This window comes from Trachypithecus francoisi, unplaced genomic scaffold (genome assembly GCF_009764315.1).
Source record: "Trachypithecus francoisi isolate TF-2019V2 unplaced genomic scaffold, Tfra_2.0 Lachesis_group6, whole genome shotgun sequence".
NCBI classification, from domain to species: domain Eukaryota; kingdom Metazoa; phylum Chordata; class Mammalia; order Primates; family Cercopithecidae; genus Trachypithecus; species Trachypithecus francoisi.
Window position 1 is genome coordinate 86,310,059 of NW_022681471.1, and position 26,962 is coordinate 86,337,020.

Below are 26,962 nucleotides of genomic sequence, written 5' to 3' on the forward strand. Positions count from 1 at the left end.
CCACTCTTTCTAGGTAGGATCCTCCCCTCTATTATTTCACTACCCTGACTTAATTTTCATTACAGCAATTACCACCACCTGACAAATTACTTGCTTACATTTTTGTGCCATATGATCCCAATAGAATGTAAGCTTCATGAGGGCAGGAGTTTTTGTCTCTTTCCACACAGTTGTATTCCTAACACCTATAACTTTGGACAGAATGAATAAATTAGCAAATGAATAAACCAATGCAAAATTCTGGTGAGAGATATGGCTAGACAGGTTGAGGATTCTGCTAGGGAACATACTCAGGGGTGACAGGATTTATTTGACCTACTCATTCTCCTTGGGGGCCCCTGAGAGATGGCCCTTTCCCTAACAGAGCTTGAAGGTCCTGCTGTCCCTCTCACCCATTACAGACAGTCAAGGACAGACACCCGGTCCGCATCACGCCTTCTGAGCCCAGTCAGGAGTTCCATCCCTCCTGCCACTTGGGGGACTGTGGCTGGGTTCCCAGGCCAGCAGGCCCCCCATTAGACCTATTCTGCATTACCCAGGGAGGGACAAGTGAGCACAATGCCCAACACGTGGTAAACGTTTGATGGTGGACGCTGCAGGAAGGTAATGGAAGTCTGCTGCTTAGGAACACTTTTCTTCTGTTCAAGACTGCAGTGAGTATGCAGTCAGTTTTTGTCCTGACTTTGCCCTCTCACCCTCTGGGGACGAGCGCAGAATGGTCCACGGGAATCTGCATCCACTAGCTGTTCCTTGTTGGCACCACCAAGGGGCGCGCGGGATGGAACAGTTCTGTCCTAGGACGTACCATTGAGGGGCGCAGAGGAAGGACAGTCCACTCCGCCTGTCCATTTTGGAATAATCCCTTGTGTGCGACAGCACTAAGGGTCTCTTTAAACCCACGTGTAGCATCCACCACAGTTCCCGCCCCATTAGGTCCGTCCTACTCGCACCACTCGGTTCTCCCAGCCCGTTGGAGGCATCATTTTCACTTCACCTCCACCCCTTCGTTTCTACGTAGTCAAATCCCGCGGGGACCGCAAAGGGGCAAGCGATTGGCTCCAAGATGTGAAGGGCGGGGTCGAGGGCCGTCCCGGGCGGTGATTGGTTACTGCGAGAGTAAGCTTTTCCGGGGCGCGGAGTGGCTCCGGATGGGCCGGCTAGGCCCTGCTCCCTCTTCGCGTCCCTGGTTCCATTGGCCTTCAGTTTGTGACAGCACGATGATTGCGGAGCTGGAGTTCAGGCAGCCGGAGCGAGAAGGGTGTGTGGCTTTTGACACAGCCGAGTTCTTTGGACTACTCACCAACTGACAGTCCCAAAAGGGCTGGAGATGCCACCCTGGCAAAGTTCGCCCTAAGTCATTTGCTTCACGTGAGCTCTTTCAGTCTTGTTTATCCTTAACTCGGTCACAAGCCTAGTCTGGCGCTTTTGGCACCGCACCATCATTCCTTCCGCTACACTCAATTAATGTCCAGGGAGCGGTCTCTGAGCTTGTTTGGTGTTTGCCTAGGAAGTAATGCGGCTGAGGCAGTTTTGGGGATGTGTATCTTTAGGCATGACATCTCAGATGCTGTTTGGGTATATTTGATCACTCTGGGCCGTTTGGGGTCCAGATTGTGTCTGAATGGGATATTTTATCTGAGTGGATTTTGTGTGCCACAGTATTAGGTTTCTTAGGCTTTGTGTGCCTATGTGTCTGGATATGCCTTCTGTTCTTCTTTTCTCTTGTTTGTTTTCAGAGTCTCGCTCTGTCGCCCAGGCTGGAGTGCAGTGGCTGATCATGGCTCACTGCAGCCTCATACTCCTGGGCTCAAGCGATCCTCCCGCCTCAGCCTCCCGAGTAGCTGGGACTATAGGTGCTCACCACCATGCCCGGCTAAGTTTTTTATTTTTTATTTTGTAGATACGGGGTCTTGCTATGTTGATCAGACTGTTTTGAACTCCTGGCCTCAAGTGATCCTCCCACCTCCGTCTCCCAAAGTACTGGATTACAGACATGAGCCACCACGCTGGTCTGGGTGTGCATCTTCTGAGCTTTTTGGACATTTGTGTCCCTGGGTGTGAGATCTCTATGTAGGTGTCTGCACCCCAGGATGTAAAGTCTCTGAGCTGTTTGCAATTCTGGGTCCCAAGTTGTGATGTTTCCCAGCTGGTGTTGGTGAGGACAATTTGCTTAAGATGTAAAGTATCCGAGCTGTTTAGGGGAGGGAGAGTCTCTGCCCAGAATGTAGGTTATCTGATTTGTTTGGGGACTTTATCGTAAGATTATGTGATGTTTCTGAGCTATTTGAACTTCTGTTTCTGTTTTGTATTAGGTTAGGAAGTGTCTGAGTGGTTTTGGGGAGGGGGGCTCTCTCTAGGGTGTGAGATATCTGAATGGTTTTAATTTGTTTCCTAGGAGTGAGAAATTTGGTCTGTTGTGCGTGGGGGTCTTTGTCACAGAATGTGTGGTCTCTGTTCTGTTTGGGGGTCTGTGTCAAGTTGTGGGGTCTCTGTGCAGGGATTTTGGAGTCTGTTTCAGGTTGTGAGATTAGTGAGCTGTTTTGGTGTCTTTGAGTATCTGAGCTGTTTGGGGGTCTGTGTCTCAGGAGTGAAATTTCTTACCTTTTTGGCTGTGAGGTCTCTGTCCAGGAACTGTGGGTTTTGGAGGCTGGCAGACATTATTTCAAAGCCTGGAGCCCCCAAGTCCTGATTGTGTGACATTGGGCAAGTCACTTGTCTCCTTGAATCTCAGTATGTATCATAATCAATAAAATGGGGCCAATATCCATCTTGGAGGGCATCTGTGCATCTTAGTGATGTGTGTAAGGGCCCCACTCCAGCCATCCTTCAACAAGAATTTCCTGAGCATCTGCTGTATGTCTGAGTACTGTTCTAGGTTCTGCGGATACAACAGAGACCAAAATCAACAACATCCCTGATTTCATAGAGTTGGTCAATAAATATATAGCACATCACAGGGTGGTAAGTGCTACCTAGAAAGTTAAGACAGTGGCTGGGCGCAGTGGCTCATGCCTGTAATCCCAGCACTTTTGTAGGCCGAGGCGGGCAGATCACCTGGGGTTGGGAATTCAAGACCAGCCTGGCCAACATGATGAAACCCCATCTCTACTAAAAATATAAAAATTAGCCAGGCTTGGTGGCAGGCACCTGTAATCCCAGCTACTTGGGAGGCTGAGGCATGAGAATTGCTTGAACCTGGGAGGCGGAGGTTGCATTGAGCTGAAATCGCGCCACTGCACTCCAGCCTGGGTGACGTAGTGCGATTCTGTCTCAAAAAAAAAAAAAAAAAAAAAAGAAAGAAAGAAAGAAAAAAGAAAGTTAAGACAGGGTCAGGGAAATGGGTAAGTGGGCAGGATGTTATTTTATTCAGGGTGTGTGGGGAAGGCATCCCTGCAGAGGTGATGACTGAGCAGAGACCTAGAAGCAGTGAGAAGCAGGCCTTGCGATTACCTGAGGGAAGAGCATTCCAGGCAGAAGGAACAGCAAGTGCAACAGCCCTGGAGCAGGGGAAGCACCTGGTGGGTCCGGGATCTCAAGGATGTGTGATGGTAAAGAAAGGCTCTCCCAGGTTTTCACATGTGGCACTCATTGACAGGTGCCTGGTGTCCCCATCTCTATTTCTCCCACAACCTGAGAGGGAGGTGGGGCTCTCCCATGTCACAGATGAAGGACCTGAGGCTCAGAGAAGTGCCCTGGACCTGCTCTCCTGCTCACACCTAAAATTCCTAAAAGAGGGATGAGCTTTTATTGCACCACGTGAGATACAGGGCTTGAGCCCACAGCTAGAGGGAAGGTGCCATCCACACTGAATGTCAGCCAGCCAGCCAGTAGAAATTATTAATGATAATACGGGAACCATGACCAGCATGACATTTCTACTTCCAATGGGAAGACAGGACTTTAGGAATGAGAAAGGAACTGGGGTGGAAGGGAGAGGCAGAAGGAGAAGGTGGGGGACAGTGAGGAAAAACACACTGATTGAGAAGGGACCCTGGCGACTTCCGGGATGGTGATCGACCTTGAACTATGTAGTTGTTACATGAATGTACAGCTTATTGTCATTAAAACACAGACTTATGTTTTATACACTCTCAGGCACAGACACACACAAAAACCCTCACAAGTGAAGCAGAGTGCAGTGGGAAGTGGGAGTAGCATGAGTGTCCGTGACTCCTGCACACAGGCTCGCAGCTCCCCGGCCTCATGGTGTGGACCACACAGTGTAGGCAGCCTCCTTCCTGCAGAACCTCCCCTGGGCTCTAGGTCTTGCCTTCTATCCTGGAGGCTCCAGAGGCTCCCTCAGGCCTGTTTGCGGAGATTGGTGGGAAATCCTCTATCCTGTGCTGTTGACACCAGCCATGGAGCGGGGCCTCTCAGGGAATGGACAGACCTGCCTATTTTGTCCTCAGATGTTGGGATTCATCTCCCCTCAGGCCTCATTCACACCCACAATAGCCCAGGGCACATGGCTTTGGGGCCTGACAGGCTTCATGAAAGTCTGGAACCCCAAGCCCTGATGGTGTGACCTTGGGCAAGTACATGTCCTTGACCAACCTCAGTCCCCCATTCATAAAGGAGGCTAATGCCCGCCAAGCAGGGTAGGTGCGGGTTTTGGGGAAAACGTGTGTACTACCCTCCTCCTGAGCCCATGTTAGACGGGTCTAGTAGTCGAGGCAGGGTAGGAGCAGGGGCTGGAGTGACACTGGCAGGGACTAAATTGCCCTGGGTCACACGGTGGGCAAGTGGCTTCAGTTCTCTCTGCCTCCCTTTGCTGGTCTGTCATCAGGGTACTAACTTTCCCTCCTCACAGAGTTATGTGAAGGAGAGGTGAGATGACTGGTCAGTCACCAAGAGCAGTGCCGGGCACAGGGCAAGGCTGAGTAGAGGCCCACTGTCATCCCCCTGGCTGGAATAAGTTCCAGTGATAGTGACATGGATGTGTTTGGGGGGCCACTATTCTGCCTACCACATACCCTCTTCCTTGGCAAGCCTTGATGGTAACTGTCATTGTCCCCATACTGGGGCCACAGAGGTAGACAGATGGACCTTAGTCTCCAAGAGAGTGAGTGCCCACCCTGTAGAGGAGAACAGCACGTCGCAGGCAGTTCACAGAGCGATGCCTTTTATATCACTATTGTGATTGTTAGCTTTAGGTGTCTGCTTGACGGGATTAAGAAAAACCCAAATAGCTGGCAAACCATTATCTCTGGGGGTGTCTGTGAGGGTGTTTCCGGAAGAGGCTGGCCTTTGACTCAGTGAACCAAGGGAGGAAGATTGGCATAGGTGGGCATTGTCCAATCCCTCGAGGGCACAGGTACAACCAGAAGGTGGAGGAAAGGGGAACTTGCTGTATTCTGGAGTTGGGACACCCTGTCTTCTCCAGCCTTTGGACATCAGAACTCCAGGTTTTCAAGCCTTCAGACTCCATGACTTATGCCTCTGGCTCTGCTGGTTCTCGGGCCTTTAGACTCAGACTGAATCACACCACCCACCTCCCTGGCTCTCCAGCTTTCAGACGGAGATGGCGGCACTTCCCAGCCTCTACAGTCACGTGAGCCAATTCCCATAACGAGTCCCCTCTTTGGTTCTGTTTCTTGGGAGAACCCTGACTAATACAACCATCCATACCAATACTATCAGCATTGACCTCACCGTGATTCTGTAGCAGACACGGCTGACCACCTACGTGAATCATGCTTTTCTCACCCAACTCCGCGACTGTCAACTCTACTTCTATCACCCACTCACAGGTGAGGCCTTCTGTATTCTCATCAGCCCCAGCTCCGAGCACAGTCCTTTGCAGAGGCCTTCCTGGTCCTCCTCTTCCTCCTCCTCCTTCTGACCAGGCCAGCATCTTCTTTCTTTTTTTCTTTCTTCTTTTTTTTTTTTTTTTTGAGGCGGAGTCCTCGCTCTGCCGCCCAGCTGGAGTTCAGGTGGCTGGATCTCAGCTCACTGCAAGCTCCGCCTCCTGGGTTTACGCCATTCTCCTGCCTCAGCCTCCCTAGTAGCTGGGACTACAGGCGCCCGCCACCTCGCCCGGCTAGTTTTTTTTTTTTGTATTTTTAGTAGAGACGGGTTTCACCGTGTTAGCCAGGATGGTCTTGATCTCCTGACCTCGTGATCCCCCGTCTCGGCCTCCCAAGTGCTGGGATTACAGGCTTGAGCCACCGCGCCCGGCCCTTTCTTTCTTTTTTTTATGAGATAGTCTCACTCTGTCGCCCACTCTGGAGTGCAGTGGTACGATCTTGGCTCACTGCAACCTGCATCTCCCGGTTCAGCGATTCTCCTGTCTCAGTCTCTAGAGTAGCTGGGATACAGGTGCACCCCAACATGCCTGGCTAATTTTTGTATTTTTAGTAGAGGTGGGGTTCGCCATGATGGCCGGCTGGTCTTGAATTCCTGACCTCAAGTGATCCACCCGCTTTGGCCTCCCAAAATGCTGGGATTACAGGCATGAGCCACCGCCACCATGCCTGGCCAGAGCTAGCATCTTAGTCTCACAGTGGCCCCTGCTTATACTGTCCTCAGCCCTCAGTCTTGCTGTCACCCACCCCCATCCTACAACCCCTCTACTTCCTCTTCTTGGTGTTTATTGTCCAGGTTGGGACCAAGTCCAAACCTCAGCTTCTTGCTAAGTCAAAGTGACCTTTTGCTTTCAGTCAAGGAAGTCTGACTGAAGCCTGTGGTCACACAGTGAGGTCTTGGTGTCTCCAGGCACAGTGCAGCCACGTTGCAGTGATACACATCTTTGCCAGCAGGGGGCATCTCATCTCCAAGACCGGGAAGCCTCAGAGAAGACAGAGGAACAGTCTTAAACTTCACTCCTGGTGGATCACAGGCGTCAGGGTGCATGAGCTCCAGGCTAGGTGTCCCTTGGAGCCTCCCTCTCTGCATGTGGACAGGTAGGGACAGCCAAGGGTCAGGTTTTAGTGCTGTTTGGGGTCATCTGCAGATGGCTTTTCACTCCTTCCTACTTCTTTTCCTTGTACCGAAGCTCATTTTCATGGCTAAAGGAAAATTCTCATATAATTTTATCTTCCTTTTCTTATTTAATGATTGCATTATATGCGTTATTCTACAAGATGCACTGGCTTTGAGGCAGGTCAGGCTATAGGTTGGCTAGTCCTGAGGGCACAGGCCTGGATCCTGAAGACACTGGGGGCAGGCCCCAACAGAGCCTGGGGCTCAGGAAAAGGCCACCAACCTCCCAGCCAGATCCTGGCCAGCTGCCGACTGTGCCGCCACCCAGTCCTCTCCCGGGGCCTGAACTCCAGGGCTAGAAGCTCCAGGCCTGGTGGTCTGGGGGAGACAGGGGCCAGGAGGATCCCTCAGAAGAGGAGGCAGCAGACAATCTCCGCACGGCTTGAGGGGGTGCACAGCTGTGGGGTGAGGCACAGCCCACCCAGCCCAGGCCCACTGATCTGCTGTGCAGCTGCAGGCCCAGCTGCTGCCCTCTATGGGCCTCAGTCTCCTCACCTGTGCAGTGAGCATCATCATACCCCCAACATGCAGGGGATGCTCATGAATAGAGGGGAGCTGAGGCATTGAGAAAGCAGATTTGGCCCCAGAGGAGGAGGAGGAGTGGGTCAGGATTGGTGGGGAAGGATGGATGCGGCCACTTCAGGGACAGCCAGGGGCTGTCTTCCTGGAAGTTCTCAGGACAATCAGGCAAGGGAAGTTCTGAGGCTGTGAGCAGAGCCATGGTCTGGGGAGCAGGTGAGGTTGTCTCTATAGTGTTCTGGGGTGGCCACCCACTTTGTCACTGCTCCTTCCTGTTTGTCGTCATCTCTGCCCACGGGAGCCCCAAGATGAGCCCAGTGAGCTCACTGTGAGTTACTGCGACCCACATGCAGTAATTAGAGCCGTGCGTCATCACAACAGCCACCAGGTTAGCATTTGGGTAATTTATCCAAATAATGACTCACCTGTTCTGATGTGATTTGGATGTTGTGCCATCATTTATTGTAGCCATAGTTTATTCAGTCATTCTCCTACCGGATGGTTGGTTAGTGTTTGATTTACTTTTTGACCATCCTGACCTGTGATGAGCATTCTTGTACATGCAGTGATGTTCATAGAGTAACCCTACTTGTAATAGCTAAAAACTGGAAACAACCCAACTACACACCAATAAGAAGTCACATAAATACATTCTGCCAGATTCACACTATGATTACTGCACAACTATGAGAAGGAATGACTTAGACCGTACAGAGACATAACATTAGGTGAACGAAGCCAGATACAAAAGAGGATATGCTATGTGATTCCCTTTCTACATGGCTCAAAAGCAAATAACAATAGTGTTTAGGCATACATATGTCTGTATTATAACAGTTTTACAGAAAGTGAGGATTCTAACCTGCCTGGTGGGCAAATTTTCTTAATTTTTGAAATTATACAGTAAAATGGACACGAGGTATAGTTATATGAATCTGAACACATGTATAGATTGATGTAACCACCATCACAGTCAGTATCCAGAACATATGCATCACCCCAAAGAACTTCCTGGGTTCTTTGTGCTGCCCTTGAATAGTCACTTCCTTCCCCCACCCCTAAGCTCTGGCACCCACTGATCTGTTCCCTATCACTATACTTTTGTCTTTTCCAGGGTATCATAGGAATGGAATAATACAGTCTGTAGTCTTTTGAGACTGGCTTCTTCACTCAGCATAGTGTCTTTGAGTTTCTTTCTTTTATTTTCTTTCTTTCTTTCTTTCTTTTTTTTTTTTTTTGAGACAGAGTCTTGCTCTGTTGCCCAGGCTGGAATGCAGTGGCGTGATCTCAATTCACTGCAACCTCCGTCCTCCTGGGTTCAAGCGATTCTCCTGCCTCAGCCTCCCGAGTAGCTGGGATTATAAGCGCATGCCACCATGCCTGGCTAATATTTGTATTTTTAGTAGAGATGGAGTTTCACCATCTTGGCCAGGCTTGTCTCGAACTCCTGATCCGCCCGCCTTGGCCTCCTGAAGTGCTGGGGTTACAGGCAGGCGCCACTGCACTCGGCCCCTTGAGTTTTATTCAAGTTGTTGAGTATATCAATAGTTCCTTCTTTTTTTCTGAATAATATTCCATTGTATGTGTGTAGCAGATCTTGTTTATCCATGCACCCACTGAAGGACATTTGGGTCATTTCTAATTTGGTACAATTATGAATAGAGCTGCCATAAACATTTGGGCATGGATTTTTGTGTAAACATAAATTTTCCTTCTTCTAGGATAAATATCCTGGATGTCCAATGTTTCCAACACCATTTGTTGAAAATACTGTTCTCTTTCTGTCAAACTATCCACAAAAATAAGGCAAATAGATTTTTTTTTTTCAGACAGGGTCTTACTCTGTCACCCAGGCTAGAGTGCAGTGCCACGATCACGGTTTGCTGAACCTCGGCCTCTGAGGCTCAAGCAATCCTCAGCCTCCTGAGTAGCTGGGACTACAGGTGTACACCAGCACACCCGGCTAAGTTTTCTGATTTTTTGCAGAGATGGGGTCTCACTCTTGTCACTCAGGCGGGAGTGTAGTGGCACGATCATGACTCGCTGCAGCCTCGACCTTCTGGGCTCAAGCCATCCTGCCTCGGCTTCCCAAAGTTCAAAGTTATTTTGACTGTGTAGCTCCTTTACCTTTCCACATAAATTTTAGAATCAGTCTGTATCTATAAAAGATCCTGCTGGGAATTTGATTGGAATTGCATGAAATCTGTACATCAATTTGGGGACATCATTCCTATAATGAGTCTATTAATCCATGAGTACAGTACATCCCTCTCTTTATTTAGTTGTTCCTTTATTTCTTTCATTAGCTTCTGATGGTTTTCAGCATATGACTCCTGCACATGTTTTGTTAGGTTTTGAGGGGCAGCTATTGCATTGTAAATGGTATTATATAGTTTTAAAAATGTTTGTTCCAAGCAGTTCATTGCTAGTCTATAGAAGTGCTTTGCTTTTTGTTGTTGTTGAACATATATCCTATAATGTTGCTTAACTCCCTTGTTCATTCGAGAAGTATTTTTTATAAATTTGACAAGATTTTCTATGTAGATTATAATAACATCTGTGAGTTGGAGTAGTTGTAGTCCCTCCTTTCCAATCTGTAAGCCATTTATTTCTTTTTCTTTCCTTTTTAAACTGGTTGGAACTTTCAGTACAATATTGAATAACAGGGGTGAGAGTGAGCAACCTTGTTTGGTTCCTGATGTTATGGAGAAAGCAGTTAGTCTTTCTCTGTTAAGTATAATATAAGGTGTAGGATTTTTTTTAGTTGCTCCATATCAAGTTAAGCAAGCTTCCTTCTACTTCTGGTTTGCTTTTTTTTTTTTTTTTTTTTTTTTTTAAATTATGAGTGACTGTTGAATTTTGTCAAAGGCTTCATCTGTATCAATTGTTGTTACCATGTGATTGGAATTTGCAGTTTTTTTGGATATTAATATGGTAGATTGCATTGACACATTTTTGACTATCGAACCAGCTTTGCATTCCCAAGATAAATCCCACTTGCTCTTGGTGCATTATCCTTTTTATATATTATTGGATTTAATATTAACCAAATATTTTCTTGATAAAATTTTTTTTTTTTTTTTTGAGATTGAGTCTCGCTCTGTCGCCCAGGCTGAAGTGCAGTGGCCGGATCTCAGCTCACTGCAAGCTCCGCCTCCCAGGTTTACGGCATTCTCCTGCCTCAGCCTCCCAAGTAGCTGGGACTACAGGCGCCCGCCGCCTCGCCCGGCTAGCTTTTTGTATTTTTTAGTAGAGACGGGGTTTCACGGTGTTAGCCAGGATGGTCTTGATCTCCTGACCTCGTGATCCGCCCGTCTTGGCCTCCCAAAGTGCTGGGATTACAGGTTTGAGCCACCGCGCCCGGCCTTGATAATATTTTGTTGAGAATTTTCTGAATCTATGTTCATGAGGGAGATTACACTATAGTTGGTTTTTTCTCAATGCTGTCTTTGTCTGATTTTGGTGTCAGTGTAATGCTGATCTTATAACATGATTTGGTAAATATTTCAACCATCAATTCCATCTTTTAATAGGTATACATCTATATAGATGATCGGTTTATTTTATTATTATTATTATCATTATTATTTTTTTTTTAGTAGAGATGGAGTTTTGCCATGTTGGACAGGCTGGTCTTGAACTCCTGACCTCACGTGATCCACCCACTTCGGCTTCCCAAGGTGCTGGGATTACAGGCATGAGCCACCATAGGGCCGGCGATCTACTTTTGAGTAAGTTTGGTGGTTTTTGTCCTTCAAACAATTGTTCCATTTTCATCTAAGTTGCTGAATGTATATGCATTCATATACTTTTTTTTTTTTTTTTTTGAGACGGAGTCTCGCAGTCGCCCAGGCTGGAGTGCAGTGGCCGGATCTCAGCTCACTGCAAGCTCCGCCTCCCGGGTTTACGCCATTCTCCTGCCTCAGCCTCCCGAGTAGCTGGGACTACAGGCGCCCGCCAACTCGCCCGGCTAGTTTTTTATTTTTTAGTAGAGACGGGGTTCGCCGTGTTAGCCAGGATGGTCTCGATCTCCTGACCTCGCGATCCACCCGTCTCGGCCTCCCAAAGTGCTGGGATTACAGGCTTGAGCCACCGCGCCCGGCTGCATTCATATACTTATGAATTAGTATTCATTAGTATTTATAGTATCCTTTTCATTTTTGTGGGGTCTCTAACTTGTATTAAAGTTTTCAAAGAACGAGCTTTTGGGCCATTGATTTTCTCTGTTCTTTTTTTGTTTGTTTTCAGTCTTATCGATTTCAGCTCCAATCTTTATTCTGCTTTTTCCTCATTCTGCTTACTTTGGTTATTTTATTTTCTTTTTCTAGTTTCTTAAGGTGGAAAGTTTCATAATGGATTTGGGTCTTTTATTTTTTCCAGTATGAACATGTAATGGTATAAATTTACTTCCTAGCACTGATTTAGCTGCATCCTACAAATTTTAATATGTTGTATTTTCATCTTCATTCAGTTTAAAATATTTTCAAATTTCTCTTATATTGCTCCTTGACTCGTGGATTATTTACAAGTGTATGGATGGTTTAATTTCTAAGTTTGGAGAGTTTCCTGTTTACTTTCTCTTATTCCTTGGTGTTTTTTTATTTTTCCTATTTTGGTCAGAGAACATGCTCTGTAGGATTTTAATTATTTTACATTGGTAAGATTTATTTTGTGACCCAAGGTATGGGCTATTTTGGTGAAGTGTCCATATGTACTAGAAAAGAATGTATATCCTGATGTTGTTATGTAGATGGTTCTGTAAATGTAAATACGATTCAGCGGGTAAATGGTGTCATTCAGTTCTTCTATCCTTGCTAATTTTCTTTCAACTATTTCTATATATTACTGAGAGAGTGTTGAAATCTCTAACTATAATTATAAATTGCTCATCTTTCCTCTATGTGATTTTGCTTTTGTGGTTTTTGTTTTGTTTTGTTTTTTTGTTTTTGAGACAGAGTCTCCCTCTGTCACCCAGGCTGGAGTGCAGTGATGCGGTCTCAGCTCACTGCAACTTCCGCCTCCCAGGGTCAAGCGATTCTTCTGCCGCAGCCTCCTGAGTAGCTGGGATTATAGGCGAGTGCCACCACACCGGCTAATTTTGTATTTTTTAGTACAGACAGGGTTTCACCATGTTGGCCAGGCTGGTCTTGAACTCCTGACCTCAGGTGATCCGCCTGCCTCGGCCTCCCAAAGTTCTGGGATTACAGGCGTGAACCACTGTGCCCAGCCTGCTTTTGTGTTTTGAAGGTCTGTTGTTGGGTGCTGGCAGAAAAGGTTAATAATATAGGAAGCCTGAGACTTCCCTTAGAAGGCCTGCTTACTATGTTGGCCCTTGCCTGGCATCAGGAACTTGGATTTGGGAAGGATTCCCATAATTCCCTTACTCTGCCTAAACTGTTTGTACAAAATATAGTTTATGCTGCATAGGTGCTTTCATTCTGGAAGTCTGGAATCTTGGCACATGCTAGGCAGAGGGTGCCTGTGTGACCAGCCCCCAGTAAAAGTCTTCGACACTGAATCTCTAGTGAGCTGCTCTGGTAGAAAATATGTCACATCACACATGTCACAATTGATTTCTGGAGGAATGAATTCTGTGACTTTCCTAAAAAAGGACTCATGGAAACTTGGGCTGGTTTCCTCAGGACATTGCCCCATACGTTTTTTTTGTGGGTGCTGATATTGCTGTATACTTTCATTGTTATGAATCTTCACCAACATGAGTCCAGCTATATGCTGACTGTGAGTCCTGTGAGTCCTCCCAGCAAATAATGAAAAATGGGAGTAGTCTTGGGGACCCTTGACACAGTTGTGACAGTGGTGGGATTTGCCAGAATGAGCCTGACTCACTAAAATATAGTGAAAGCCTTGTTTGAGTAAAGAAAGGATGAAGGAGTAATGGGTGATGAATCTTTTGTGCTCAGGTGATTATGGCCTCACACATGCTGTGAAACAGCAGCTAGCTGTTGTCTCTTGTGAGATGTAAATGTTACATACAGAATTTAAAAAGAACACATCCAACTCTGGGAGACTTGGATCACTGCATTCCTTGGCGTCTTTTGCCATGCCAGAGATTGGCGGGTGGGAGCACAGCCAGGTCAAGTTTTTGGTTTTTGTCCTCTCTTTCAAACAGAAGAAAGGGCCTGGGAATTCACAAAAGTAATGTTGGGGTGGACGAAAAATGTTAAAAATGTGGGCTTCTCTCTCCTCCAAGTGGGAAGGAAAAAATTAAATCAGTTCCCCGAGCTGGAGCAAAGCTTAGATAAACCAAAGGGAACAAAAAAGAAAAATTCCTTCAGCCTTTTCTTCAGCTTTGCTGCTGCTACTGCAGCCCCTCCCAGCCTTCCAGACAGAATCTCCCCTGGCAGCTATGATGTTAACCCTGTAATTGCAATGAAAGCCAAAAAAAAAGGAATTAAAAATGGCGTTTTTGTTTTATGGCTGCTGCATCTGGATGTATGATAAAATTGATGTGAAATGCTATATACTTATAATGTTGTAAATGCTAGAGGGACCATCCCCTTCTGGGAAGGCTGAAGAGGAAATATTTTTTCTCTTTTATTTTGAGACAGGGGCTCACTCTGTTGCCTAGGCTGCAGCGCAGTGGTGCGATCGTGGCTCACTGCAGCCTCGACCTTCTGGGCTCAAGCAGTCCTCCCATCTCAGCCTCACGAGTACCTGAGATCACAGGCGTGTGCCAGGATGCCAGGCTAATTTTCTTATCTTTTTGTAGAGATGGAGTTTCCCTGTGTTGTGTAGGCTGGTCTTGAATTCCTGGGCTCAATCTGCCTTATGTTAGTCATTTCCAGTGAACCTGTGAAGGGCCAAGGCCCTTGGCTCCTACACAACAAAGGACTAATAGCCTGGCTTTGCTTCCCTAACTTTTCTCCTGGTGCACACACCTTGGTAAGGCACTTTGACCATTCAGTGCAGAGCTGTCACCAGCAAAGCGTTGAACTTTTCCAGCCTGCTTGCTAAATAAATGTTAGAGACAAAAGGGATAAGAAGTTATGCAAACATATTAAATTTGTTTTTAAATCTGGAATTTCATCCTGATCAGTTTCTGAACATGATGTGTATTATTGGTTGATTTATTAAAATTTTTTCTCTGAAAATTCTTTTTTCCCTCTTGCATATGACCATTTCAGAGAAAAGAGCTAGAGGACGGTAGATGATAATTAAATAAATGGAAAGGTCTTTTTTTTTAAAGAGATCCTTGGTTTTATTTAAAGTATATATCGAATTTCATTGAGTGTCTTTATAATACCTATTGAGATTATTATTTTTCCTTTAACTGATTAATAAATCATTACTTACATTAATTGACTTTCTTTTTTAAAAATTATTTATTTATTTTTGAGATAGAGTCTCACTCTATCACCCAGGCTGGAGTGCAGTGGCTTGATCTTGGCTCACTATAACCTCTGCCTCCCAGACTCAAGTGATTCTCCCACCTCAGCCTCTCGAGCAGCTGGGATTACAGGTGCCCACCACCATGCCCAGCTAATTTTTGTATTTTTAGTAGAGATGGGGTTTCACCAGTTGGCCAGGCTGGTCTCGAACTCCTGACATCAAGTGATCCACCCACCTCGGCCTTCCAAAGTGCTGAGATTACAGGCATGAGCCACCATGCCCAGCCTTTTAAAAAATATATTTATAAGTTTTTAAAATTTTTATTTATTTATTTTTTGAGATGGGGTCTTGCTATGTTGGCCAGGTTGGTCTTGAACTCTTGGCCTCAAGCAATCCTCCTGCCTAGGCCTCCCAAAGTGCTAGGATTACAGGCATGATCCACTGAGATGATATCTCATTGTGGTTTTGATTTGCAAGAAGTGGAAAGTTTTGATTTCAGATTAGTACACACTGGTTTTCTAACAATGAGGAAAACACAAAACCTGAGACCTGGAAAGAGTCAAGCTAGAGAGAGGGAACATTAGTGATCTCTGGTTTTCAAATGGTTCATGAAAACCTTCCCCTTTTCCTGAAAAAAATGCTCCCCATTCAGCCTTCCCAAATTCCTGTGAGTATGTTGAAATCATACTGACTGTTGAGTGCACAACTGCACCTGACAGAGCTGCAACTAGGGGACAGTAGGGCAACCCAGCTCCTGAGCATCCCATGCAGAACATCTACAGATGTCATCCATGCTTGTGAAGAGGAGGAACTGGTGTCAATGGTTAACAGAACCTGGACTGACTGCCTTCTGTCAGTCCCTCAGAAACCAAGGACACAAATGAGTTGTTCGGACTGGATGAGGAACCCTAGAGGGAAAGGTCCCACAGTGGGAGGCCACACTGGGGGCCTTGGCCAGCTCCTGCCTAATGTGTGTCCTGCTGGGAGTGCCCTAACAAGGGTAAAGTCTTGGTGTCCAGGGGTACCACGTGTGCCTTCTGGGATTGTACTTGCATGTGGCCCTGACTATTCCGTCACTGCTTCATCCCTGGAAGGCATTCATGTCAGCTTTAGCTTCCTGGCCAGATTGGTGCTGAGCCTGAAATGGAGACTTGGGCTGGACAAAAAAAGGTTCATACACAGTCTTAGTTAGGAAGTCAGCTGCCTTTCTAAGACAGACCTTCATGGTTACTGGGATTTGTATTAGTCGGCTGTGATGGTAAACTTGATGTGTCAACTTGGCTCAGCCACAATACACAGGTATTTGTTCAAACACCAGACTAGGTGTCTCTGTGAAGGTGTTTTATAAGATGAGACTAACATTAAAATTAGTAGACTTTGAGTAATGCAAATTATACACTATGATGTGGCTGGGCCTCATTCAATTACTTGAAAGACTTAAAGAAAAAAAAATAAAAGACTGGGATCCCCCCATGAAGAAAAAATTCTGCCTCCAGACTCCCCTTGGATTCGAGCTACATCACCTCTTCCCTGGGTCTCCAGTCTGACATTCTGCTCTGCACAATCTAGACTTGCCAGCCCCCACAGCCTGCCCCCCCGCTCCCCCGCCCCCCCCCCCACACGAGCCCTAATGGTCATCCAACCATGTAGAGATCACTAAATGTTCCCTGCCCTCCTTCTGCCTGTGAGGTCCTCTATCCCATCCTGAGAACATAGGGATCTACTGGGTATGTTTCCAACCTTCCAGGAGAGATCACGGAGCCTGGTGAGGGAGATACACCTGCAAAGAGAACTTCAGTGCAGTAACAGCAACGGGCATAGCCAGTGTGTCACCAACTCATGAGAGATCACACTATCAACATCGCCCGCTTGATTTTCCCCATCAACGAACAGCTTATCCTGGAAACAATGTTTTAGTAGGTAAGTTGGATTCCCTTCATTGTTTCCCCCAGGCATGCAGCACTACAAAGCAAATTGATATTGGTATGTTGTGCCAGAGTGGAATCCAAGAATGGAATGCCCTGCAGTGATGTGATTTCTAAAGCAGTCAATAAGTCTTTGTAAGTTTCCAGGTGAAGCAACATATAAGCTCCCCCCGCCGCCGCCACCCAGTTTACAGAGAAGTGATATATATGGAAAAAAAATCCAGTTTATTTAAGACTCTGGAAAAAGTTGTTTGCCTCCCTATAACCTTCACCCCACAAATGCCAGTAGCCACTTCCAATCATTTGAACACCCAAAGCTGCTCTTGGAAATTTCCAAAATGCCCCAAAATGGGCGATGATATTCTGACTATAAACCACAAGTTTAGGATTTAAAAGAAGAATCCTAGAACTTCTTAATAACATCAAAAGTATAGGAATGTTGCAGTCGGTACCTAGGAAACAGCACGGTAACATGGAGAAGGACACAATGTTCCCCGGGAGGGGTTGCGGGAACCTTGTTCCTCTGTGTTACCTTCTTGTGATAAGAAAGTGTTTCAAGGCCAGCTGGGGTGTGTGGTGAAGCTTCATTTCAAAGGTCAACCGCTGCCATGGGACATTGATGCTCAGGATGGTTCTGTGGTAGTCATGGCTCTGGGATCCTGGGACTGGTATCCTTCTCCTCAGTGAGGGCAGCCCTCTCCAGGCTGTGACATAGGAGGAACAGGCCAGGCTGGGTCGTCAGGCTGCCAGGGACAGGTGTGTGTTGTGGGAGAAGGAGAAGGACAGCTGAAGGGAGGAGAGGGGAGACGAACTCCTTAGGTGAGGGGCAGGTGTCTGTTGGTGAAGGGAAGACATTGGCCCTAAGTCCTGACATTGCTCTAGGCTCCCGTGGAAGGAGATGATGGTGCAAGAAGGAAATCAAGGCTGGTGGGAGGGGGACAATAGCTTGCATCTCCTCCCATCCTATTTGTTCAGTGGTCCCTGAGAGGAGCCCAAGCCATTTTGGTATCTAAAATGTCATTTCCTGGCACCCCTTCATTCACTGCCCACGGAGAGAAGGGATTTGAGATAAACTGAGGCCTTCAAGGAGAAAGGCCAGTAGGAGTTGTGAGGCCTTCTCAAAGTCTTTCTGCCCTACCCTCGTGAATCTCACCCTGCGCTCATCTTGTCCTGTGTTACTCTTTGCTCTGAGGTTGCTCTTCTCAACCTCATGCCTGTCCTGGAATATTTTTCTGGGTATATTGCAGACAGTCTTGCTACCAAAGGGATTTAATAAGGTTCTGAAAGTTCCCTAGGCTGGGCAGCAAATTTCCAGATCCTAGGACACAACTGTGGCCACACTACATGGGACTCACTGGGTGTGATTCCTGGAATCTGCACTTTTAAAAGATCCTAGGTTCTAACTTTCATGGAAACATGTCTGAGCAACACTAGAGCAGGGGAATAATCTCCTTTCCCAGTGACACAGCTTCTTTTTTCTTTGTGAAGGTATAGAAAGGATAGGTTTGGTGTGTTCTCTGATGCAGAAACCCAAGACCTTCAGGTGAGGAGACCGACACTGACATGCTGCCTGGTATGGTAATGACATACTCAGGGCACCGTTTCCAAATGATACCCAGACCAATCCTTTCAAGTCTCCATCTCTTAAAGATTTCTGAAGGAATCAAATGTCTATTGCCTGTGCAGTCTCATGCTATAAAATTCTAAATATTTTGCAGTAGCCTTTGGATCTTACTCTTGATTGCACTAATATGCAGCACAGCAGAGTTTTCGCGATGCCTGTGGCTCTTGGCTCCACCAATCACTGCTGGGTGACACTGAGAAAGTTCCTTAACATCTCTGTGCTTCCTTTCGCCATTAGTACCATGGAAATACTACTAGTAACGTCATCTACTTCTTGGGGCAGTTTAGAGCTCTGACTGTGTGAAGGCATGTACAGTTATCTGGACAGTCCCTGGCATATGGTCAGTTTCCAGTCAATTCTAAGCTGTTGCTTTCCGCATTTCCCTGGGACATATTCTGGAGAGACAGATGTCAAGTCTACCTTTGACCCCTGGATGATGTTTAGATTATCTCTTCAGCTCTTCAGGTACTCAAGGTCTGAGTCTGTGGGACAGGGGGAGGGCATATTTTATTAGCATAATGAATATTCAGCTCTCCTTAGAGGGTATCGTGGAGCCTAAATGCAATACTGGAGTTTCATCATCATGAGTTTGTATGGAAAATTTGAATGGAAATTTCTCTAGGAAATTAGAACTCTAGTGGCCTCTTCATGTAACTTGTATAATGCTTGGACAAGTAAGTGGTCACTGGATAATGATAGCACAAAAGCATGTAAACTTTTATAAATATTTTAAAGGTAAAATTTAAAGGCCAAAAATTATTATCATATGGATTATTCTATTGCTATTAGTTTTATTAAGTCCAACTCTCCTCCATCAAATTGTGAAGATTTGAATCTGATGGAGATACGAAGCTGTTAGCAGTTGAATTTTCATTAGTGGCATTTTATTTTTTGTATAGAATTCACCTTGTCTGTTGTATCTTGTGTTGATTACTTCTACCATTACTGTTTATTGTTGGCTAGGCATGATGGCTCACGCCTATAATCCCAGAATCTTGGGAGGCCGAGGCAGGAGGATTGCTTGGGCCCAGGAGTTCGAGATCATCCTGAGCAATATGGTGAGACCTTGTCTCTACAAGAATAAAAAAATAAGCTGGGCATGGTGGCTCATGCCTGTATTCCCAGCTGCTCAGGGGTCTGAGGTGGGAGGATTACTTGAGCCCAGGAAGTCAAGGCTGCAGTGAGCTATGATCACACCACTACACTCTGACCTGGGCAATGGGAGTGAGACCCTGTCTCAAAAAGGTAAATTCATTTTTGATCTAATGAAAGACTGATGGTACTAATATTTTCTGAGCTAAATCATGAGAAGATGTTGTCAATTTATTCAGATCCAGAGTCAGAGGAAATGGGAAATGGGAAAAGAGAGTGCAGTGTGGAGGGGAAGTGAAGGTGTGCGGGGCAGGGAGAGAGGTCTGGGGCAGACAGGGGCGAGGAATAATGGGGAAGAGCAGAAAGCAGAAGTTCAGAGATGTGAGAATAAAAACTCATACTTGTGGATACTTTCTCTGGGCAGATGTTTTTAGTGCACTCTCTCTCTCTCTTTATATATATATACATATCATATATACATATACATATATGTATACACATATATGTACGATATACATATATGTACAATATATCGTGTATATATATACATATATACATATGTGTATATATATATACATATATACATATGTGTGTATATATATACACATAGTGCCACAGGCATTGGGAAAAACTCTACTGTCCCTGCTCTTGCAGGCAGGGTGACTTGGGCAAGTTTCTTAGTCTCTTAACCTATGTGTCTCAGTTTCCTATTCTGTAATAAGGGACGATAACATTAACACACTAAGTGACTGTATTATATACATATATTTATATAATTTAAAAATATAGTCATATTTTGATAATACAGGGTGATGAGTCAATACCAGGAAAGCACAAAGATGGCCTCTGTTCCATATCAAGCTTTCTGTATGTGTTTGCTACCATGGGTGTTAGCAAAAACATCCTTGTCACTGTCATTATGGGAAATAGCTTTGGTATAATATTAAATAAAACAACAGATGCAGTATTATAAACACACTACTTGTTCTCCAATCTCATAATTTTAAAAAACATGCATAGAAAAAAGCCTGTAAGGGAATGTACCACGTATGAAGTGTTGTTCTCTAAGTGGGAAACTTGATCATTTTGAAGTAACATTCCTTTCACTGTTTTACTTGCGTTTTCTTCCTTATTATCACTCAGCCACTGTTTCTCTAATAATTTTTTTTTGAGATGGAGTCTTGATCTGCCGCCTAGGCCGGAGTGCAGTGGCACGATCTTGGCTCACTGTAACCTCTGCTTCCTGGGTTCAAGCAGTTTTCCTGCCTCAGCCTCCCGAGTAGCTGGCATTACAGGTATGTGCCACTATGCCTGGCTAATTTTTGTATTTTTAGTGGAAACTGGGTTTCACCACATTGGCCAGGCTGGTCTCGAACTCCTGACCTTGTGATCCGCCCGACTCGGCCTCCCAAAGTGTTGGGATTACAGGCGTGAGCCACCGTGCCTGGCCAATAATTTTTAACATAGATGTTCTGAAGACTTATTTTTTTAGGTATCTTGAGGATTGGGGTAAAAGGTGTTTTTTATCCTTATCAGGAGGAAAACCAGTCATGACCCTCGAGGGCAGCATTTAAAACAGAAGGAAGTTTGGGGTAGGGTAGAGAGGGGCAGTGGGGGAGCAGGGTGGTGTGGATGGAAGGTTAGCTGAAGACCCCAGGCATCCTGGAAAATGCCACAGTCAGTACATGTTGAAAGAAACCAAAACACCCGCATGTCTGTAGAGGAGGCTGCTGTGCTATCGAGATGGAGATCTTTATGACGTCTCCTTAGACCTTTCCTCTCCTTTGGCTCCAGCAACACAATTGGGTGGCACTTGGCCCTGGCAAGGCGCTGCTGCTGGTGAGCTGTACTGAGGTCAAGGCCTGGCCCATCTGCAGCATTATCACTTCAGAGAGTGGCCTGGGGCATCTGTCTTGGTATCCGGAAGCCCACAGATTCAGATCAGGGAAACGGAGAAAACACATAGTGCAATAGTTAGACTCAACGCTCCCCCAATGATGCCATCAGTGCAAAGCGAGGGGCACGTATAGGTTGTTATGATTATTAGTTTGGGATGAGCAGGGCTAGGTTGGGTCATTCCCTGAAAGAATTGCGGGAGTGAATGCCAATGTGATCTATTACATTACTACTGCATAAGTGGCTAAGCTTCTATTTCCTAGGTTTGTTATTCTGCTAAGATGATGGTGTGCTCCATTACTGTGGTGAGAAGCCTTCCGGGCCTGAGGTGTTTGCGGGAATGACTGCACCTACGATGAGCATTCTGAAGATTCGCCAAAAGCTGTGACAAGGGGGCACTTCCCGCATAAAGCTATGAAGGCCCTGGCTCTTACAACCCACAGACCCAGAAAGCTCTTCAGCCTAGCTGTGCGTCATGCTGTGGCACCTTCAGGAAGCTTTGAGGCCACCCTCGAGCTAAAGTTCCGATGCCTTTCAGCCTCCTAATGCAGGTCAGGGTGTCTGCCCAGAAGCTGCCCACTGATCTGAATCAGTGCCAAGGGAACGTGTGTGTGTGTGTGTGTGTGTGTGTGTGTGTGTTTAGCAGACAGGAAGGGTGCACCTGAAACAGTGAGAGAAATTGACCAGGGCTTGCTCTGTCTTGCTTCTGACCTGAGAAGCTAACTGCCTTTGCTCATTCCCCCACGTAACTGCCTTTGCTCATTCCCCCACGTAACTGCCTTTGCTCATTCCCGCACGTAGGCCAAGCTAGCTATGGGAGGAATTTAGTGTAGGGTTTAACTTCAAAGCAAGGATAATAGTCCCTTTCAGAATCTAGCCCTGAGGAGATAAGAAGGGTGTACACGCAAGCGGCAATGTTGTGTGAAAGGTTTATGGGAGCACTGTGACCTGACCAAGGACAAAGATGTTTTGCAACCTCCCCGGTCTCCCGTTGACACCTAGATGTCTGTGGTCACCATTCTCCTGACCTCATGCTTTCCTGATTCTCCCTTGCCCAATGTAAAAAGAAGCCTGAAATTCATGCCCCTTAAGATGGCTCCACAGGACATTAGTCCATCATCGTCTCGGCTTGCTGGCTCTCTGAAATAAAGTCGCTTTCCTCTGCCCAGGAGGTGGAGTTTGCAGTGAGCCATGATCAGGCACTGCACTCCAGCCTGGGCCATATAGTGAGACCCTGTCTCAAAAAAAAAAAAAAAAAAAAGAATTTGTTGAACAGTCATTTACCAAACCCAACTATGTTCTAGGTACTGTGCTGAGTGTCTGGGGCATACGATAAAAAAAGACACATCCCTGCCCTCGTGGAGTTTATGTCAGATTGTAGGATAATGGTCAATCTACTGATCCCACACATAAAATGCAAAAATTCCTGCCAGACTTCAAGTAATATCCTACCACTTCATGTACACTGTAAGACTCTTAACAGCTGTATGCTTCCATTCCCTTTCTCTCCAGCTTTCTGCTATTGTTGTCTTACATTATATTTCTACCTGTGTCAGAACCCCACAATACATTGTTACTATCTGACAGCCAATTTTCTTTTAAAGAGATTAGCTACAAGAAAAAAATCTTGACTGAGCATGGTGGCTCATGGCTGTAATCCTGGCACTCTGGGAGGCTGAGGCAGGAGGATTGCTTGAGCCCAGAGGTTTGAGAGAAGCCTGGGCAACATAGGGAGACCTTTTTTCTAAATAAGAAAATTAAAAAAATTTTTTAAAAAATCGGCCACTTGCGCCTATAATCCCAGCACTTTGGGAGGCCAAGGCAGGTGGATTGCCTGAGCTAAGGAGTTCATGACCAGGCTGGGTTACATAGTGAAACCCCATCTCTACTAAAATACAAAAAAATTAGCCAGGCTTGGTGGCGTGTGCCTGTAGTCAACAGCTACTCAGCAGGCTGAGGCAGGAGAATCCCTTGAACCTGGAAGGCAGAGGTTGCAGTGAGCCGAGATCGTGCCACTGCACTCTGGCCTAGGCGACAGAGGGAAACTCCATCTCCAAAAAAAAAAAAAAAAACCTCGTACTTTCCCACAATTGTTCCATGTCCAGCACTGTGAAGTTCTGTGTTTAGATCCAGATTTCCTTCTATTTTCCTTCTGACCAAGAACTTCCTTTAACATGTTTTGTAGGACAAATCTGTTGACAATGACTTTTCTCCCCACTTTTGTTGTTTACCTGTTTGTGTAAACATGTTTATGTCACCTTCATTTAAAAAAATTGTTTGTGCTGGTTAGAAAGTTCTGGTTGCACAGATTCAATGAGAAGTCTGATGGATGACTTTAAATTTGTTCCTCTGTATGTAGTGTGTCTTCTTTTCTTTTTCTGCCAGGGCATTGGTGTTGGGGTTTGAATCAATCTTTTCAGTAGCTGAACTGGCCTTCAGTTGTGTTGTTGCTGTAGTTCTTTTCAATATAACACAATACTTCAGATTCAGGGTACAAGATACCAGTATGCAAAAATCAATTGTATTTCTTCTTTGTTTTTGTTTTATAAATTGGCATAATAATTGTACATATATATACACATATATATAGTGATATTTTCATACATATAATGTATAGTGATCAAGAAGAGTAATTAGCATATGGATTGTCTCAAACGTTCATCATTTCTTTGTGTTGGGATATTCAATGTCCTCCTAGCTATTTGAAACTATACAATATGTTATTTGTTTAACTTTTCTAGACAGAGTCTTGCTCTGTCACCAGGTTGGAGTGCAGTGGCGCAATCTCAGTTCACTGCAACCTCCACTTCCCAGGCTCTAGCGATTCTCCTGTCTCAGACTCCTGAGTAGCTGGGATCACAGGCAACCGCCACCACGCCTGGCTAATTTTTGTATTTTTAGTAGAGACGGTGTTTCGCCATGTTGACCAGGCTGGTCTCAAACTCCTGACCTCAGATGATCCGCCCACCTCAGTCTCCCAAGTGCTGGGATTACAGGTGTGAGCCACCACGCCCAGCCTATATATATATATATATTTTTTAATTGTTTTAATTACAGTCATCCTACAATGCTGTGGAACACTGTAACTACTTCTCCTATCAAGCTGTAATTTTGTATCCTTTAACAAATCTCTCCCTATCCCCACCACCCCTTACCCTTTCCAGCCTCTAGTCTCCTGTTCTACTTTTTATTGCTATGAGATTAGCATTTTTTAGCTTCCACATATGAGTGACAGCATGTGGTGTTAAGATCCTCTGAAAGGGAGTGAAGCAGAGGCAGCTAAATTGGAGGCTGAAGCAGCTGGCCGTGCTGTGCTGAGGCTCCGTGGCAGAGACCAAGAGCTGACGCTCAGGTCTGTTCCTGCTTATTTCACTTAGCATAAAGTCCTGGCTTTTCACTTAACATAAAGTCCTCCACTTCTACCCAGGATTGCTGAGAATGACGGAATTTCATTCTTTTTTAGGCTGAAAAGTATTGCATTGTGTACGTGTACCACATTTTCTTCATCCATTCATCTAGACTGATTCCATAGTGTGGCTATTGTGCATAGTGCTGTAATCAATGTGGGAGCGCAGATGTCTCTTTGATATGCTGATTTCCTTTCCCTTGAATAAATGCCCAGTAGTGGGATTGCTGGATCATATGGTGGTTCTATTGTAGTTTTTGGAGGAACCTCCCTTTTGTTCTCCATGGTGTCTCGACTAGTTTAAATTCTCACCAATAGGGTATGACAGTTACTTTTTCTCTGCATCCTTGCCAGTGTTTGTTATTTTTTGTCTTTTTGAGAATAGGCATTCTAGCTGGGTGAGATTGCCAGCATTTGTTTGTCTGTTTGTTTTGTCTTTTTGATAACAGGTATTGTAACTGTGAGATGATAACTTGTTGTGGTTTTACTATTATTTCTTTTCTTTTCTGGAGACAGGATCTCACTGTGTCGCCCAGGCTGGTCTTGAACTCCTGGCCTCAACTGATCCTTCCACTTCAGCCTTCGAGAAGCTGGGATTACAGGAGTAAGCCATTGTGCCCAGCCTAAATATGGGATTTTAGGCATTAAGCAGGGACAGGTGTTTGGGTGAGCGTAGCTAAGGAGCTGGGTTCTTCAGTCAGAGAGCATCCCACCAGGCACTGATTAAACCTGGACTGTGTTCAGAGCGCTGGAGGAAATGCTGGAGATGCGACACTGGAGTCCTGTGGTCCCGGCGGGAGTGCACACTCTGAGGTCTCCTAGGTGTTTGTTTCAGGGAACATTGTGCCCAAGGCCTCTGTGTTCCCTGTCCTGGTCCCCTCAACTGTTTCTGTGTCCACATCTCAGGGTGTGTGCACTATGGTTTTGTGGGCTTCTGGGTCCGGGGTGTGAGGTTCTAAAGTTGCTCACATGCACGTGGGTCTGAATTTTAGAATCTGACGTCTCTGAGTAGGTTGAGCGTCTGTGTCCTCCTTCACTGAGTTCTCGGAGGGGTCTGAGTTCTGCTAACTGTTCAGCGTTGTGTGTCCAGGGTTGAGGTCTCTGAGCTGCTCGTTCCTGGGTTGTTATCTGGGTTTTCTATGTCGTTGGGGTCTCTTGGGCTTTGTGACCCACCCTGTGAGGTCCCTGGGTATCTGAGAGTGTGTGTCCAGGGTAGGACGTTTTAGAGCTGGTAGGAGATGTATGTTTTGGAGGGAGGCCTGGTCTGTCTTTGGTTCCGTGTTCCAGGTATTGAAACGTCTAAGCTGTTTGGGAGATCGTCTCCAGCATGAGAGACACTGTCACACAACAAAGTTCAGACATGAGATGTTTGTGACCTTCTCCTGATGTTTGGGTCTCACCCTGTACAGTCAGTGAGAGGTTGTCTCGAGTTGACTTTCCCAGACTCGTCCACTCCAGCTGCCACAGCCAGGCTTACTTATCTAGACCCCTGAGTTTACATGGCCAGCTTCCTTCACAGCCACACGTGGGGTTGAAGTCATGCGACTGCTTTGAGAGTCACAGGTCCCCGTCAGCACCACTTGTGGAGATCTCACTGTGGGGAGGAGTTTCTTCTGTGTCTCTGACAAAAGACACAGAGCAGGGACCCTCTCTCTTGGGGATGAACAGGACCTGCCCATGTGTTCCTGGGTCATGTGGTCTGTCTCCTGCTAGATGTCACTGACACCCAGAAAATAACCTGGACACAATGTCCCTCTTGCAGCTCTCCAGAACACATGCGTCAAACCTGAGATCCGCTGTGCCCTGGTGGGATTGCAAGAGCCTCTAGCTGTTTGGATCTTTTTCCCAGAGCTTACTTCACCTTTACATGATGAGGATCTACAAAGTGGCATATCAGCCCTTTCCTGCAAACACACAGAGCTTCTGAATGCAGAATTCAGGGCTAGGGAAGGGAGGGGACACAGGTAGAGGCCATCTGTGGCCAGGAGGAGGCGTGGCCTGAGACCGTCTCGGCTGGAATGTAGGAGTAAAGGCCACAGACCATTCAAGAGAAATGTGTGTTGTGCTGAAGAAAGTAGAAACTACCCCCAGAATGTCCCCTCTGTCTCTAAGACATGCATGGTTTTTCTGTTATTTTGTAAGGCTCTTTGCACCATGATGCAAGGATGC

At 45.9% G+C, this 26,962-nt stretch overlaps 1 long non-coding RNA gene across 4 annotated transcripts; it reads left to right on the forward strand.

Moving 5' to 3' along the window:
- The first annotated feature begins 1,210 nt into the window (after positions 1–1,210).
- Positions 1,211–23,100, forward strand: LOC117077642. Of its 4 annotated transcripts, XR_004434822.1 has the most exons (5): positions 1,211–1,368; positions 11,100–11,231; positions 16,598–16,770; positions 18,942–19,073; positions 21,651–23,100. It is a non-coding gene; the product is annotated as an uncharacterized LOC117077642 (long non-coding RNA). The 4 variants fall into 4 exon arrangements; XR_004434819.1 differs by lacking the exon at positions 18,942–19,073; XR_004434821.1 differs by lacking the exon at positions 21,651–23,100 and having other exon boundaries at positions 18,930–19,450.
- The last annotated feature ends 3,862 nt before the right edge of the window (positions 23,101–26,962 follow it).